Source organism: Haliotis asinina, chromosome 1, assembly GCF_037392515.1.
Source record: "Haliotis asinina isolate JCU_RB_2024 chromosome 1, JCU_Hal_asi_v2, whole genome shotgun sequence".
Classification (NCBI taxonomy): domain Eukaryota; kingdom Metazoa; phylum Mollusca; class Gastropoda; order Lepetellida; family Haliotidae; genus Haliotis; species Haliotis asinina.
In genome coordinates, this window is record NC_090280.1 from 66,209,703 (window position 1) to 66,226,490 (window position 16,788).

The window sequence follows — 16,788 nt, forward strand, 5'->3', positions numbered from 1 at the left end:
AAAAGGAGAAAGAAAAGTTACCCCTCTGACAAGAGTCCCCAAAATATCCACGTCTACAGATACATCTACAGTTCCTGATATCTCTCCTTGCTGTCCCCGCCTGGTTACAGTTAAGGCTGGTACAAGTTTGTCCAGGTGGACCAGTTGGGGATGGAGTTGTTCGTGGTGGCACTCCTGGTCCTACACATGTATTTAGCACATGCGTCAGTAAAACAATGGACGCATGAATGTAAAGATTGAAAGAAATTTCAAAATTGCTTAATGACAAAACTACCTTGTATGATGATAGAAATGTACAGGATAGACCAAGTCCAGTGAAGAGGTGAAAAGGAGAAAGAAAAGTTACCCCTCTGACAAGAGTCCCCAGAATATCCACGTCTACAGATACATCTACAGTTCCTGATATCTCTCCTTGCTGTCCCCGCCTGGTTACAGTTAAGGCTGGTACAAGTTTGTCCAGGTGGACCAGTTGGGGATGGAGTTGTTCGTGGTGGCACTCCTGGTCCTACACATGTATTTAGCACATGCGTCAGTAAAACAATGGACGCATGAATGTAAAGATTGAAAGAAATTTCAAAATTGCTTAATGACAAAACTACCTTATATGATGATACAAATGTACAGGATAGACGAGATGCGAATTGAAAAAGTGAAAAAGAGAAAGCAAGAGTTACCCCTCTGACAAGAGTCCCCAGAATATCCACGTCTACAGATACATCTACAGTTCCTGATATCTCTCCTTGCTGTCCCCGCCTGGTTACAGTTAAGGCTGGTACAAGTTTGTCCAGGTGGGCCAGTTGGGGATGGACCTGTTCGTGGTGGCACTCCTGGTCCTACACATGTATTTAGCACATGCGTCAGTAAAACAATGGACGCATGAATGTAAAGATTGAAAGAAATTTCAAAATTGCTTAATGACAAAACTACCTTGTATGATGATAGAAATGCACAGGATAGACCAAGTCCAGTGAAGAGGTGAAAAGGAGAAAGAAAAGTTACCCCTCTGACAAGAGTCCCCAGAATATCCACGTCTACAGATACATCTACAGTTCCTGATATCTCTCCTTGCTGTCCCCGCCTGGTTACAGTTAAGGCTGGTACAAGTTTGTCCAGGTGGACCAGTTGGGGATGGAGTTGATCGTGGTGGCACTCCTGGTCCTACACATGTATTTAGCACATGCGTCAGTAAAACAATGGACGCATGAATGTAAAGATTGAAAGAAATTTCAAAATTGCTTAATGACAAAACTACCTTATATGATGATAGAAATGTACAGGATAGACGAAATGCGAATTGAAAAAGTGAAAAAGAGAAAGCAAGAGTTACCCCTCTGACAAGAGTCCCCAGAATATCCACGTCTACAGATACATCTACAGTTCCTGATATCTCTCCTTGCTGTCCCCGCCTGGTTACAGTTAAGGCTGGTACAAGTTTGTCCAGGTGGACCAGTTGGGGATGGACCTGTTCGTGGTGGCACTCCTGGTCCTACACATGTATTTAGCACATGCGTCAGTAAAACAATGGACGCATGAATGTAAAGATTGAAAGAAATTTCAAAATTGCTTAATGACAAAACTACCTTGTATGATGATAGAAATGCACAGGATAGACCAAGTCCAGTGAAGAGGTGAAAAGGAGAAAGAAAAGTTACCCCTCTGACAAGAGTCCCCAGAATATCCACGTCTACAGATACATCTACAGTTCCTGATATCTCTCCTTGCTGTCCCCGCCTGGTTACAGTTAAGGCTGGTACAAGTTTGTCCAGGTGGACCAGTTGGGGATGGAGTTGTTCGTGGTGGCACTCCTGGTCCTACACATGTATTTAGCACATGCGTCAGTAAAACAATGGACGCATGAATGTAAAGATTGAAAGAAATTTCAAAATTGCTTAATGACAAAACTACCTTGTATGATGATAGAAATGTACAGGATAGACGAAATGCGAATTGAAAAAGTGAAAAAGAGAAAGCAAGAGTTACCCCTCTGACAAGAGTCCCCAGAATATCCACGTCTACAGATACATCTACAGTTCCTGATATCTCTCCTTGCTGTCCCCGCCTGGTTACAGTTAAGGCTGGTACAAGTTTGTCCAGGTGGACCAGTTGGGGATGGACCTGTTCGTGGTGGCACTCCTGGTCCTACACATGTATTTAGCACATGCGTCAGTAAAACAATGGACGCATGAATGTAAAGATTGAAAGAAATTTCAAAATTGCTTAATGACAAAACTACCTTGTATGATGATAGAAATGCACAGGATAGACCAAGTCCAGTGAAGAGGTGAAAAGAGAAAGAAAAGTTACCCCTCTGACAAGAGTCCCCAGAATATCCACGTCTACAGATACATCTACAGTTCCTGATACATGTATTTAGCACATGCGTCAGTAAAACAATGGACGCATGAATGTAAAGATTGAAAGAGATTTCAAAATTGCTTAATGACAAAACTACCTTGTATGATGATAGAAATGCACAGGATAGACCAAGTCCAGTGAAGAGGTGAAAAGGAGAAAGAAAAGTTACCCCTCTGACAAGAGTCCCCAAAATATCCACGTCTACAGATACATCTACAGTTCCTGATATCTCTCCTTGCTGTCCCCGCCTGGTTACAGTTAAGGCTGGTACAAGTTTGTCCAGGTGGACCAGTTGGGGATGGAGTTGTTCGTGGTGGCACTCCTGGTCCTACACATGTATTTAGCACATGCGTCAGTAAAACAATGGACGCATGAATGTAAAGATTGAAAGAAATTTCAAAATTGCTTAATGACAAAACTACCTTGTATGATGATAGAAATGTACAGGATAGACCAAGTCCAGTGAAGAGGTGAAAAGGAGAAAGAAAAGTTACCCCTCTGACAAGAGTCCCCAGAATATCCACGTCTACAGATACATCTACAGTTCCTGATATCTCTCCTTGCTGTCCCCGCCTGGTTACAGTTAAGGCTGGTACAAGTTTGTCCAGGTGGACCAGTTGGGGATGGAGTTGTTCGTGGTGGCACTCCTGGTCCTACACATGTATTTAGCACATGCGTCAGTAAAACAATGGACGCATGAATGTAAAGATTGAAAGAAATTTCAAAATTGCTTAATGACAAAACTACCTTATATGATGATACAAATGTACAGGATAGACGAGATGCGAATTGAAAAAGTGAAAAAGAGAAAGCAAGAGTTACCCCTCTGACAAGAGTCCCCAGAATATCCACGTCTACAGATACATCTACAGTTCCTGATATCTCTCCTTGCTGTCCCCGCCTGGTTACAGTTAAGGCTGGTACAAGTTTGTCCAGGTGGACCAGTTGGGGGTGAAGTTGTTCGTGGTGGCACTCCTGGTCCTATGCATTTATTTAGGACATTTTTCAATACAATGTTCACTACCCAAATGCACTATGGCTTTGGAGATATTTATTGAATGAAATCTTGTAAAAACACAGAAGAAATTAGTGTCTTGTAGATGAAAGAAATTAATATGTTTGATGAAATACACATCGAAAAAGTAGAAAAGGGAAAGCAAGAGTTACCCCTCTGACAAGAGTCCCCAGAATATCCACGTTTACAGGTATATCTACAGTAAATGGGTTAGCGAGAATACTACCTTCTATGGTGATGGAAGTGCACAGGATAGACGAAATGCAGTGAAAAAGTGAAAAAGGGAAAGCAAGAGTTACCCCTCTGACAAGAGTCCCCAGAATATCCACGTCTACAGATACATCTACAGTTCCTGATATCTCTCCTTGCTGTCCCCGCCTGGTTACAGTTAAGGCTGGTACAAGTTTGTCCAGGTGGGCCAGTTGGGGACGGACCTGTTCGTGGTGGCACTCCTGGTCCTACACATGTATTTAGCACATGCGTCAGTAAAACAATGGACGCATGAATGTAAAGATTGAAAGAAATTTCAAAATTGCTTAATGACAAAACTACCGTGTATTATGATAGAAATGCACAGGATAGACGACATGCGAATTGAAAAAGTGAAAAAGAGAAAGCAAGAGTTACCCCTCTGACAAGAGTCCCCAGAATATCCACGTCTACAGATACATCTACAGTTCCTGATATCTCTCCTTGCTGTCCCCGCCTGGTTACAGTTAAGGCTGGTACAAGTTTGTCCAGGTGGGCCAGTTGGGGATGGAGTTGTTCGTGGTGGCACTCCTGGTCCTACACATGTATTTAGCACATGCGTCAGTAAAACAATGGACGCATGAATGTAAAGATTGAAAGAAATTTCAAAATTGCTTAATGACAAAAGTATCTTATATGATGATAGAAATGCACAGGATAGAACAAGTCCAGTGAAGAGGTGAAAAAGAGAAATCAAGAGTTACCCCTCTGACAAGAGTCCCCAAAATATCCACGTCTACAGATACATCTACAGTTCCTGATATCTCTCCTTGCTGTCCCCGCCTGGTTACAGTTAAGGCTGGTACAAGTTTGTCCAGGTGGACCAGTTGGGGATGGAGTTGTTCGTGGTGGCACTCCTGGTCCTACACATTTAGTTAGCACATACGTTTGTTACAGGATAGAAATTAAAATAAATCTTGTTTAAATAATACACCAGAGACCAGGAGGAGTGAAGTTGATGCAGATTGGGTTTGTGTTGCCTGAGTTGGAACACCAGGGCCCTGTGCCTACGTGGGCACGTGTGGGAGTTCGTTATTTCTATTTGGAAGATACTGATCTCTGAATGCCAGATATTTCGGTTCAACTGAATGACAATATGTACATGTAGAGGTGATGTAATCACTTTCTGTGTAAGAATGATGGTAAGAGAAGAATAGTACTTATAACCTAATCTATTGCTTTTGCTGCGAAAGTATTATGACGAAACAAGCGAAGGGCATTGTTGTTACTATCTTCAGCAATATTTCAGCAATATTATAATGTGAGACACCAGAAATAAGGATGTCTCATTGTATCCATCTGGATAGTGGATCCCGGGGACGTTTGCGTGATAACCACGCAGGTGGCCAAAAGCCAAATACAGATGTTCTGTCTGAGAATGTTGTTGATAAGCAAGAAGAAAATGTATGCCTATTACTGGAACAGTCTTGTCCAGCGTAGCCGTAATGGCATACACACTGACAGTTCAGCTCATCAACAGATGCTGTTCTTCTATCGTCACATTGCAGGTCGCACCTTGGAGCTGAAATACAACAGTTGGATTTCCGTCAGAACGGAAGGATAGAGAACAGATCAATTTTATAAGAAACAGTCATAAAGATTGCAGCAAGATAACTGTAAACTGCTGTAGGCATGAAGGCATGCAGGTAGCTGCACATTTGCAAGATGTTTATGAACGTCCATCCAAAGAGGCAAAACATGGAACAAAAAGACATACCTTCGGGGCTCGGAGTCTGACAATGAAATGAATAGTGAAACAGAGATCAAACCAATGTAATATGCAACTGGATGCTCCTAGAATGTACGCATGTGTGTGTGAAAGTGTGGCCTCAGTAAATGAAGGACATTTTACTGGTGATACTTAACACTGAAAAAGAGGAATGGGTACAATGGGTTAAAAGACAGAATAATCAAACTTAGCGGAATTTGCAGTTATCTAACAGCTTACTCCCACACTCTTTTAACGTAGTATATTTGTGTTGAACCATTGCGCTGATTTGGGACTTGAAGTTAAACAGACCTTGAGTTTGACAGCTATTCCCTGTGTATCCAGCAGGACACTGACATCTGCATGTACCAAACCGGTTCACTACTACTCCGCCATTTTGACAGGAAATCTGTCTGCTGCAGTCTGGGAAACCAGGAAGATCGTTGTGAGCGGAGTATTGCTTTATCAACAATATCGTTTTATTAGCGATATCGGTTTACCTACAACATTGGTTTCACACATTATGACACATGTTGGTCATCGACCGGAATAGGCTACGAAAGTTGAAAGATCAACTGTCATGTAAGATGCAAGGAAGAAATGTTTCCTATGTGTTAATGAACGCTTCTGGTTCTCTAAATATGTAAAATCCCCTTTAATTTTGTACCATTAATACATCTATCACCCGTTACGGTATATGACAGTATATCGTTTGTTTTCAGTTTTATAATTTAATAGACTCGGACTCACCGACGTTCGCACAAGTTGGTCCTGAATAGCCATTAGGGCAGCGACAAGTGCAACTGCCAAACTGTTCAATCGCTGTCCCCGAGTTCTGACATATGATTTCTGTCGAACAGTCTGAAGAAAAAGACATTCCTGTGTCAAGATATTGACTGTAAACACGGTAGAACATACACGTTATGACAGTGCATGACATCAGCATAATAACAATGAAGGACGCCACGTTAATGCTAGTGTAGCACGCCAAAATAATGACAGTGTAGTGCGCTAAGATAATGGACAGTTTAAGACACGAGGTTATAGTGTAAGGCATCAAGATAATGACAGTCCAAGACACGAGGTTAATGACAGTGTAGGGCACCAAGATAATAACACTGTATGATATCTAGATAATGATGACCACCGTATCGGTGCCCAAGCTGTTCACTTACGTACACTAAATGTAGTATTAGCCCAAGTGTAACCGAACATGTATCTCATTCATATTTGATCATCTGAATGTAAGACCTATTTCTTCTTCATAACACACTGGGGCCTGAATTGGACATACCTCGGGGGTAGGTTTCAAAGGTAAATAAATACAATTAAAAAGTGTATTGCAGTAACGATGTCAGCAGACAATGACCTCTGGTCTGACAGTTGCTTCCAGTATAGCCATTTCTGCAGCTACAGATGCATCGTCCAAAAGAGCCAGCTGTAGGAGTTCCGCCATTTTGACAGCTGATGTCAGCGCTTGTGCACACTAAAGGTGGGACAATATTTTACAAAATGGGCTTCACTGAAATCTAAGTCAAGAGACCCTAACTTTTATCAGTTTTCTTTCCTTCTTAAACATTAGATGAACCTCAAGAGTTAACACACCCGATGTATTTGTACATACACATCATCAAATGTTTTCATCATATCATTTGGAAGACATTTGGACAGACCGACAAAAGCAATGGAAAATGTGTGCAGTTGCTTCCAGTATAGCCATTTCTGCAGCTACACATGCATCGTCCAAAAGAGCCAGGTATAGGAGTTCCGCCATTTTGATAGCTGATGTCAGTGCTTGTGCACACTAAAGGTGGGACAATATTTTACAAAATGGGCTTCACTGAAATCTAAGTCAAGAGACCCTCCCATTTGTCAGTTTTCTTTTCTTCTTAAACATTAGATGAACCTCAAGAGTTAATAGATCTGGTGTATTTGTACATGAACATCATCAAATGTTTTTATCATGTCATTTGGAAGACATTTGGACGGATTCACAAGAAGCAATTAGAACTGCAGTCTATAAGGCCTGCGTACTCTGACCTCTGGTCTGACAGTTGCTTCCACTATAGTCATTTCTGCAGCTACATGCACAGCTCCCCAATGAGCCAGATACAGGGGTCAGCCATTTGGACACCTGATGTCAGCGCTTGTGCATACTAAAGGTGGGACAATATTTTACAAAAATGGGCTTCACTGAAATCTAAGTCAAGAGACCCTCCCACTTATCAGTTTTCTTTCCTTCTTAAACATTAGATGAACCTCAAGAGTTAAAACATCTGATGTATTTGTACATACATATCATCAAATGTTTTCATCATATCATTTGGAAGACATTTGGACAGACCGACAAAAAGCAATGGAAAATGTTGATCATAACGCTCGCGTGCACTGACGTCTAGTCTGACAGTTGCTTCCACTATAATTATTTCTGCAGCTACATGCACAGCTCCCAAATGAGCCAGAAACAGGGGTTCCGCCATTTTGACAGTTATTGTCAGCGCCTGTGTATACATTTGTCAGTTCTCCTTTCTTCAAACATTAGATGAACCTCAAGAGTTAAAACACTTGATCTATTTGTACATACACATCATCAAATGTTTTCATCATGTCATTTGGAAGACATTTGGACAGACCGACAAAAGCAATGGAAAATGTTGACAGTTGCTTCCAGTAAACTCATTTCTGCAGCTACAGATGCATCGTCCAAAAGAGCCAGGTATAGGAGTTCCGCCATTTTGATAGCTGATGTCAGTGCTTGTGCACACTAAAGGTGGGACAATATTTTACAAAATGGGCTTCACTGAAATCTAAGTCAAGAGAACCTCCCATTTGTCAGTTTTCTTTTCTTCTTAAACATTAGATGAACCTCAAGAGTTAATACACCTGATGTATTTGTACATACATATCATCAAATGTTTTCATCATATCATTTGGAAGACATTTGGACAGACCGACAAAAAGCAATGGAAAATGTTGATCATAACGCTCGCGTGCACTGACGTCTGGTCTGACAGTTGCTTCCACTATAGTTATTTCTGCAGCTACATGCACAGCTCCCAAATGAGCCAGAAACAGGGGTTCCGCCATTTTGACAGTTATTGTCAGCGCTTGTGTATACATTTGTCAGTTCTCCTTTCTTCAAACATTAGATGAACCTCAAGAGTTAAAACACTTGATCTATTTGTACATACATATCATCAAATGTTTTCATCATGTCATTTGGAAGACATTTGGGCAGACCGACAAAAGCAATGAAAAATGTTCAACATAACGCTTGCGTGCACTAACCTCTGGTCTGACAGTTGCTTCCAGTATAGCCATTTCTGCAGCTGCAGATGCATCGTCCAAAAGAGCCAGCTGTAGGAGTTCCGCCATTTTGACAGCTGATGTCAGCGCTTGTGCACACTAAAGGTGGGACAATATTTTACAAAATGGGCTTCACTGAAATCTAAGTCAAGAGACCCTCCCATTTATCAGTTTTCTTTCCTTCTTAAACATGAGATGAACCTCAAGAGTTAATAGATCTGGTGTATTTGTACATGAACATCATCAAATGTTTTTTATCATGTCATTTGGAAGACATTTGGACAGACCGAAAAAAACAATGAAAAATGTTGACAATGTTAACCTCCCATTCATCAGTTTTCTTTTCTTCTTAAACATTAGATGAACCTCAAGAGTTAATAGATCTGGTGTATTTGTACAATAACATCATCAAATGTTTTCATCTTGTCATTTGGAAGACATTTGGACGGATTCACAAGAAGCAATTAGAACTGCTGTCTATAAGGCTTGCGTACTCTGACCTCTGGTCTGACAGTTCCTTCCACTATAGCCATTTCTGCAGCTACATGCACACCTCCCCAATGAGCCAGATACAGGGGTCCGCCATTTGGACAGCTGACGTCATAACGTTCGCGTGCACTGACGTCTGGTCTGACAGTTGCTTCCACTGTCATTATTTCTGCAGCTACATGCACAGCTCCCAAATGAGCCAGAAACAGGGGTTCCGCCATTTTGACAGTTATTGTCAGCGCTTGTGCATACATTTGTCAGTTCTCCTTTCTTCAAACATTAGATGAACCTCAAGAGTTAAAACACTTGATCTATTTGTACATACACATCATCAAATGTTTTCATTATGTCATTTTGAAGACATTTGGGCAGACCGACAAAAGCAATGAAAAATGTTCAACATAACGCTTGCGTGCACTAACCTCTGGTCTGACAGTTGCTTCCAGTATAGCCATTTCTGCAGCTACACATGCATCGTCCAAAAGAGCCAGCTGTAGGAGTTCCGCCATTTTGACAGCTGATGTCAGCGCTTGTGCACACTAAAGGTGGGACAATATTTTACAAAATGGGCTTCACTGAAATCTAAGTCAAGAGACCCTAACTTTTATCAGCATTCTTTCCTTCTTAAACATTAGATGAACCTCAAGAGTTAACACACCCGATGTATTTGTACATACACATCATCAAATGTTTTCATCATATCATTTGGAAGACATTTGGACAGACCGACAAAAGCAATGGAAAATGTGTGCAGTTGCTTCCAGTATAGCCATTTCTGCAGCTACACATGCATCGTCCAAAAGAGCCAGGTATAGGAGTTCCGCCATTTTGATAGCTGATGTTAGTGCTTGTGCACACTAAAGGTGGGACAATATTTTACAAAATGGGCTTCACTGAAATCTAAGTCACGAGACCCTCCCATTTGTCAGTTTTCTTTTCTTCTTAAACATTGGATGAACCTCAAGAGTTAATAGATCTGGTGTATTTGTACATGAACATCATCAAATGTTTTATCATGTCATGTGGAAGACATTTGGACGGATTCACAAGAAGCAATTAGAACTGCAGTCTATAAGGCCTGCGTACTCTGACCTCTGGTCTGACAGTTGCTTCCACTATAGTCATTTCTGCAGCTACATGCACAGCTCCCCAATGAGCCAGATACAGGGGTCCGCCATTTGGACAACTGATGTCAGCGCTTGTGCATACTAAAGGTGGGACACTATTTTACAAAAATGGGCTTCACTGAAATCTAAGTCAAGAGACCCTCCCATTTATCAGTTTTCTTTCCTTCTTAAACATTAGATGAACCTCAAGAGTTAATACACCTGATGTATTTGTACATACATATCATCAAATGTTTTCATCATATCATTTGGAAGACATTTGGACAGACCGACAAAAAGCAATGGAAAATGTTGATCATAACGCTCGCGTGCACTGACGTCTGGTCTGACAGTTGCTTCCACTATAGTTATTTCTGCAGCTACATGCACAGCTCCCAAATGAGCCAGAAACAGGGGTTCCGCCATTTTGACAGTTATTGTCAGCGCTTGTGTATACATTTGTCAGTTCTCCTTTCTTCAAACATTAGATGAACCTCAAGAGTTAAAACACTTGACCTATTTGTACATACATATCATCAAATGTTTTCATGATGTCATTTGGAAGACATTTGGGCAGACCGACAAAAGCAATGAAAAATGTTCAACATAACGCTTGCGTGCACTAACCTCTGGTCTGACAGTTGCTTCCAGTATAGCCATTTCTGCAGCTGCAGATGCATCGTCCAAAAGAGCCAGTTGTAGGAGTTCCGCCATTTTGACAGCTGATGTCAGCGCTTGTGCACACTAAAGGTGGGACAATATTTTACAAAATGGGCTTCACTGAAATCTAAGTCAAGAGACCCTCCCATTTATCAGTTTTCTTTCCTTCTTAAACATTAGATGAACCTCAAGAGTTAACACACCCGATGTATTTGTACATACCCATCATCAAATGTTTTCATCATATCATTTGGAAGACATTTGGACAGACCGACAAAAGCAATGGAAAAAGTGTGCAGTTGCTTCCAGTATAGCCATTTCTGCAGCTACACATGCATCGTCCAAAAGAGCCAGGTATAGGAGTTCCGCCATTTTGATAGCTGATGTCAGTGCCTGTGCACACTAAAGGTGGGACAATATTTTACAAAATGGGCTTCACTGAAATCTAAGTCAAGAGACCCTCCCATTTGTCAGTTTTCTTTTCTTCTTAAACATTAGATGAACCTCAAGAGTTAATAGATCTGGTGTATTTGTACATGAACATCATCAAATGTTTTTATCATGTCATTTGGAAGACATTTGGACGGATTCACAAGATGCAATTAGAACTGCTGTCTATAAGGCTTGCGTACTCTGACCTCTGGTCTGACAGTTGCTTCCACTATAGTCATTTCTGCAGCTACATGCACAGCTCCCCAATGAGCCAGATACAGGGGTCCGCCATTTGGACAGCTGATGTCAGCGCATGTGCACACTAAAGGTGGGACAATATTTAAAGATATGGGCTTCACTGAAATCTAAGTCAAGAGACCCTCCCATTTATCAGTTTTCTTTTCTTCTTAAACATTAGATGAACCTCAAGAGTTAACACTCCTGATGTGTTTGTACATACATATCATCAAATGTTTTCATCATATCATTTGGAAGACATTTGGACAGACCGACAAAAAGCAATGGAAAATGTTGATCATAACGCTCGCGTGCACTGACGTCTGGTCTGACAGTTGCTTCCACTATAGTTATTTCTGCAGCTACATGCACAGCTCCCAAATGAGCCAGAAACAGGGGTTCCGCCATTTTGACAGTTATTGTCAGCGCTTGTGTATACATTTGTCAGTTCTCCTTTCTTCAAACATTAGATTAACCTCAAGAGTTAAAACACTTGATCTATTTGTACATACATATCATCAAATGTTTTCATCATGTCATTTGGAAGACATTTGGGCAGACCGACAAAAGCAATGAAAAATGTTCAACATAACGCTTGCGTGCACTAACCTCTGGTCTGACAGTTGCTTCCAGTATAGCCATTTCTGCAGCTGCAGATGCATCGTCCAAAAGAGCCAGCTGTAGGAGTTCCGCCATTTTGACAGCTGATGTCAGCGCTTGTGCACACTAAAGGTGGGACAATATTTTACAAAATGGGCTTCACTGAAATCTAAGTCAAGAGACCCTCCCATTTATCAGTTTTCTTTCCTTCTTAAACATTAGATGAACCTCAAGAGTTAACACACCCGATGTATTTGTACATACACATCATCAAATGTTTTCATCATATCATTTGGAAGACATTTGGACAGACCGACAAAAGCAATGGAAAAAATGTGCAGTTGCTTCCAGTATAGCCATTTCTGCAGCTACACATGCATCGTCCAAAAGAGCCAGGTATAGGAGTTCCGCCATTTTGATAGCTGATGTCAGTGCTTGTGCACACTAAAGGTGGGACAATATTTTACAAAATGGGCTTCACTGAAATCTAAGTCAAGAGACCCTCCCATTTGTCAGTTTTCTTTTCTTCTTAAACATTAGATGAACCTCAAGAGTTAATAGATCTGGTGTATTTGTACATGAACATCATCAAATGTTTTTATCATGTCATTTGGAAGACATTTGGACGGATTCACAAGATGCAATTAGAACTGCTGTCTATAAGGCTTGCGTACTCTGACCTCTGGTCTGACAGTTGCTTCCACTATAGTCATTTCTGCAGCTACATGCACAGCTCCCCAATGAGCCAGATACAGGGGTCCGCCATTTGGACAGCTGATGTCAGCGCATGTGCACACTAAAGGTGGGACAATATTTAAAGATATGGGCTTCACTGAAATCTAAGTCAAGAGACCCTCCCATTCATCAGTTTTCTTTTCTTCTTAAACATTAGATGAACCTCAAGAGTTAACACTCCTGATGTGTTTGTACATACATATCATCAAATGTTTTCATCATATCATTTGGAAGACATTTGGACAGACCGACAAAAAGCAATGGAAAATGTTGATCATAACGCTCGCGTGCACTGACGTCTGGTCTGACAGTTGCTTCCACTATAGTTATTTCTGCAGCTACATGCACAGCTCCCAAATGAGCCAGAAACAGGGGTTCCGCCATTTTGACAGTTATTGTCAGCGCTTGTGTATACATTTGTCAGTTCTCCTTTCTTCAAACATTAGATTAACCTCAAGAGTTAAAACACTTGATCTATTTGTACATACATATCATCAAATGTTTTCATCATGTCATTTGGAAGACATTTGGGCAGACCGACAAAAGCAATGAAAAATGTTCAACATAACGCTTGCGTGCACTAACCTCTGGTCTGACAGTTGCTTCCAGTATAGCCATTTCTGCAGCTGCAGATGCATCGTCCAAAAGAGCCAGCTGTAGGAGTTCCGCCATTTTGACAGCTGATGTCAGCGCTTGTGCACACTAAAGGTGGGACAATATTTTACAAAATGGGCTTCACTGAAATCTAAGTCAAGAGACCCTCCCATTTATCAGTTTTCTTTCCTTCTTAAACATGAGATGAACCTCAAGAGTTAATATATCTGGTGTATTTGTACATGAACATCATCAAATGTTTTTTATCATGTCATTTGGAAGACATTTGGACAGACCGACAAAACCAGTGGAAAATGTTGACAATGTTAACCTCCCATTCATCAGTTTTCTTTTCTTCTTAAACATTAGATGAACCTCAAGAGTTAATAGATCTGGTGTATTTGTACAATAACATCATCAAATGTTTTCATCTTGTCATTTGGAAGACATTTGGACGGATTCACAAGAAACAATTAGAACTGCTGTCTATAAGGCTTGCGTACTCTGACCTCTGGTCTGACAGTTGCTTACACTATAGCCATTTCTGCAGCTACATGCACACCTCCCCAATGAGCCAGATACAGGGGTCCGCCATTTGGACAGCTGATGTCATAACGCTCGGGTGCACTGACGTCTGGTCTGACAGTTGCTTCCACTGTCGTCATTTCTGCAGCTACATGCACAGCTCCCAAATGAGCCAGAAACAGGGGTTCCGCCATTTTGACAGTTATTGTCAGCGCTTGTGCATACATTTGTCAGTTCTCCTTTCTTCAAACATTAGATGAACCTCAAGAGTTAAAACACTTGATCTATTTGTACATACACATCATCAAATGTTTTCATTATCTCATTTGGAAGACATTTGGACAGACCGACAAAAGCAATGAAAAATGTTCAACATAACGCTTGCGTGCACTAACCTCTGGTCTGACAGTTGCTTCCAGTATAGCCATTTCTGCAGCTGCAGATGCATCGTCCAAAAGAGCCAGCTGTAGGAGTTCCGCCATTTTGACAGCTGATGTCAGCGCTTGTGCACACTAAAGGTGGGACAATATTTTACAAAATGGGCTTCACTGAAATCTAAGTCAAGAGACCCTCCCATTTGTCAGTTTTCTTTCCTTCTTAAACATGAGATGAACCTCAAGAGTTAATAGATCTGGTGTATTTGTACATGAACATCATCAAATGTTTTTTATCATGTCATTTGGAAGACATTTGGACAGACCGACAAAACCAATGGAAAATGTTGACAATGTTAACCTCCCATTCATCAGTTTTCTTTTCTTCTTAAACATTAGATGAACCTCAAGAGTTAATAGATCTGGTGTATTTGTACAATAACATCATCAAACGTTTTCATCTTGTCATTTGGAAGACATTTGGACGGATTCACAAGAAACAATTAGAACTGCTGTCTATAAGGCTTGCGTACTCTGACCTCTGGTCTGACAGTTGCTTGCACTATAGCCATTTCTGCAGCTACATGCACACCTCCCCAATGAGTCAGATACAGGGGTCCGCCATTTGGACAGCTGATGTCATAACGCTCGCGTGCACTGACGTCTGGTCTGACAGTTGCTTCCACTGTCGTCATTTCTGCAGCTACATGCACAGCTCCCAAATGAGCCAGAAACAGGGGTTCCGCCATTTTGACAGTTATTGTCAGCGCTTGTGCATACATTTGTCAGTTCTCCTTTCTTCAAACATTAGATGAACCTCAAGAGTTAAAACACTTGATCTATTTGTACATACACATCATCAAATGTTTTCATTATGTCATTTGGAAGACATTTGGGCAGACCGACAAAAGCAATGAAAAATGTTCAACATAACGCTTGCGTGCACTAACCTCTGGTCTGACAGTTGCTTCCAGTATAGCCATTTCTGCAGCTGCAGATGCATCGTCCAAAAGAGCCAGTTGTAGGAGTTCCGCCATTTTGACAGCTGACGTCAGCGCTTGTGCACACTAAAGGTGGGACAATATTTTACAAAATGGGCTTCACTGAAATCTAAGTCAAGAGACCCTCCCATTTATCAGTTTTCTTTCCTTCTTAAACATTAGATGAACCTCAAGAGTTAACACACCCGATGTATTTGTACATACACATCATCAAATGTTTTCATCATATCATTTGGAAGACATTTGGACAGACCGACAAAAGCAATGGAAAAAGTGTGCAGTTGCTTCCAGTATAGCCATTTCTGCAGCTACACATGCATCGTCCAAAAGAGCCAGGTATAGGAGTTCCGCCATTTTGATAGCTGATGTCAGTGCTTGTGCACACTAAAGGTGGGACAATATTTTACAAAATGGGCTTCACTGAAATCTAAGTCAAGAGACCCTCCCATTTGTCAGTTTTCTTTCCTTCTTAAACATGAGATGAACCTCAAGAGTTAATAGATCTGGTGTATTTGTACATGAACATCATCAAATGTTTTTTATCATGTCATTTGGAAGACATTTGGACAGACCGACAAAACCAATGGAAAATGTTGACAATGTTAACCTCCCATTCATCAGTTTTCTTTTCTTCTTAAACATTAGATGAACCTCAAGAGTTAATAGATCTGGTGTATTTGTACAATAACATCATCAAACGTTTTCATCTTGTCATTTGGAAGACATTTGGACGGATTCACAAGAAACAATTAGAACTGCTGTCTATAAGGCTTGCGTACTCTGACCTCTGGTCTGACAGTTGCTTACACTATAGCCATTTCTGCAGCTACATGCACACCTCCCCAATGAGTCAGATACAGGGGTCCGCCATTTGGACAGCTGATGTCATAACGCTCGCGTGCACTGACGTCTGGTCTGACAGTTGCTTCCACTGTCGTCATTTCTGCAGCTACATGCACAGCTCCCAAATGAGCCAGAAACAGGGGTTCCGCCATTTTGACAGTTATTGTCAGCGCTTGTGCATACATTTGTCAGTTCTCCTTTCTTCAAACATTAGATGAACCTCAAGAGTTAAAACACTTGATCTATTTGTACATACACATCATCAAATGTTTTCATTATGTCATTTGGAAGACATTTGGGCAGACCGACAAAAGCAATGAAAAATGTTCAACATAACGCTTGCGTGCACTAACCTCTGGTCTGACAGTTGCTTCCAGTATAGCCATTTCTGCAGCTGCAGATGCATCGTCCAAAAGAGCCAGTTGTAGGAGTTCCGCCATTTTGACAGCTGACGTCAGCGCTTGTGCACACTAAAGGTGGGACAATATTTTACAAAATGGGCTTCACTGAAATCTAAGTCAAGAGACCCTCCCATTTATCAGTTTTCTTTCCTTCTTAA

General features: G+C 41.1%; 1 pseudogene; it reads right to left on the reverse strand.

The window, feature by feature from the left end:
- Positions 1 to 16,788, reverse strand: part of LOC137258534 (uncharacterized) — a 53,882-nt pseudogene that overhangs the window by 22,404 nt on the left and 14,690 nt on the right.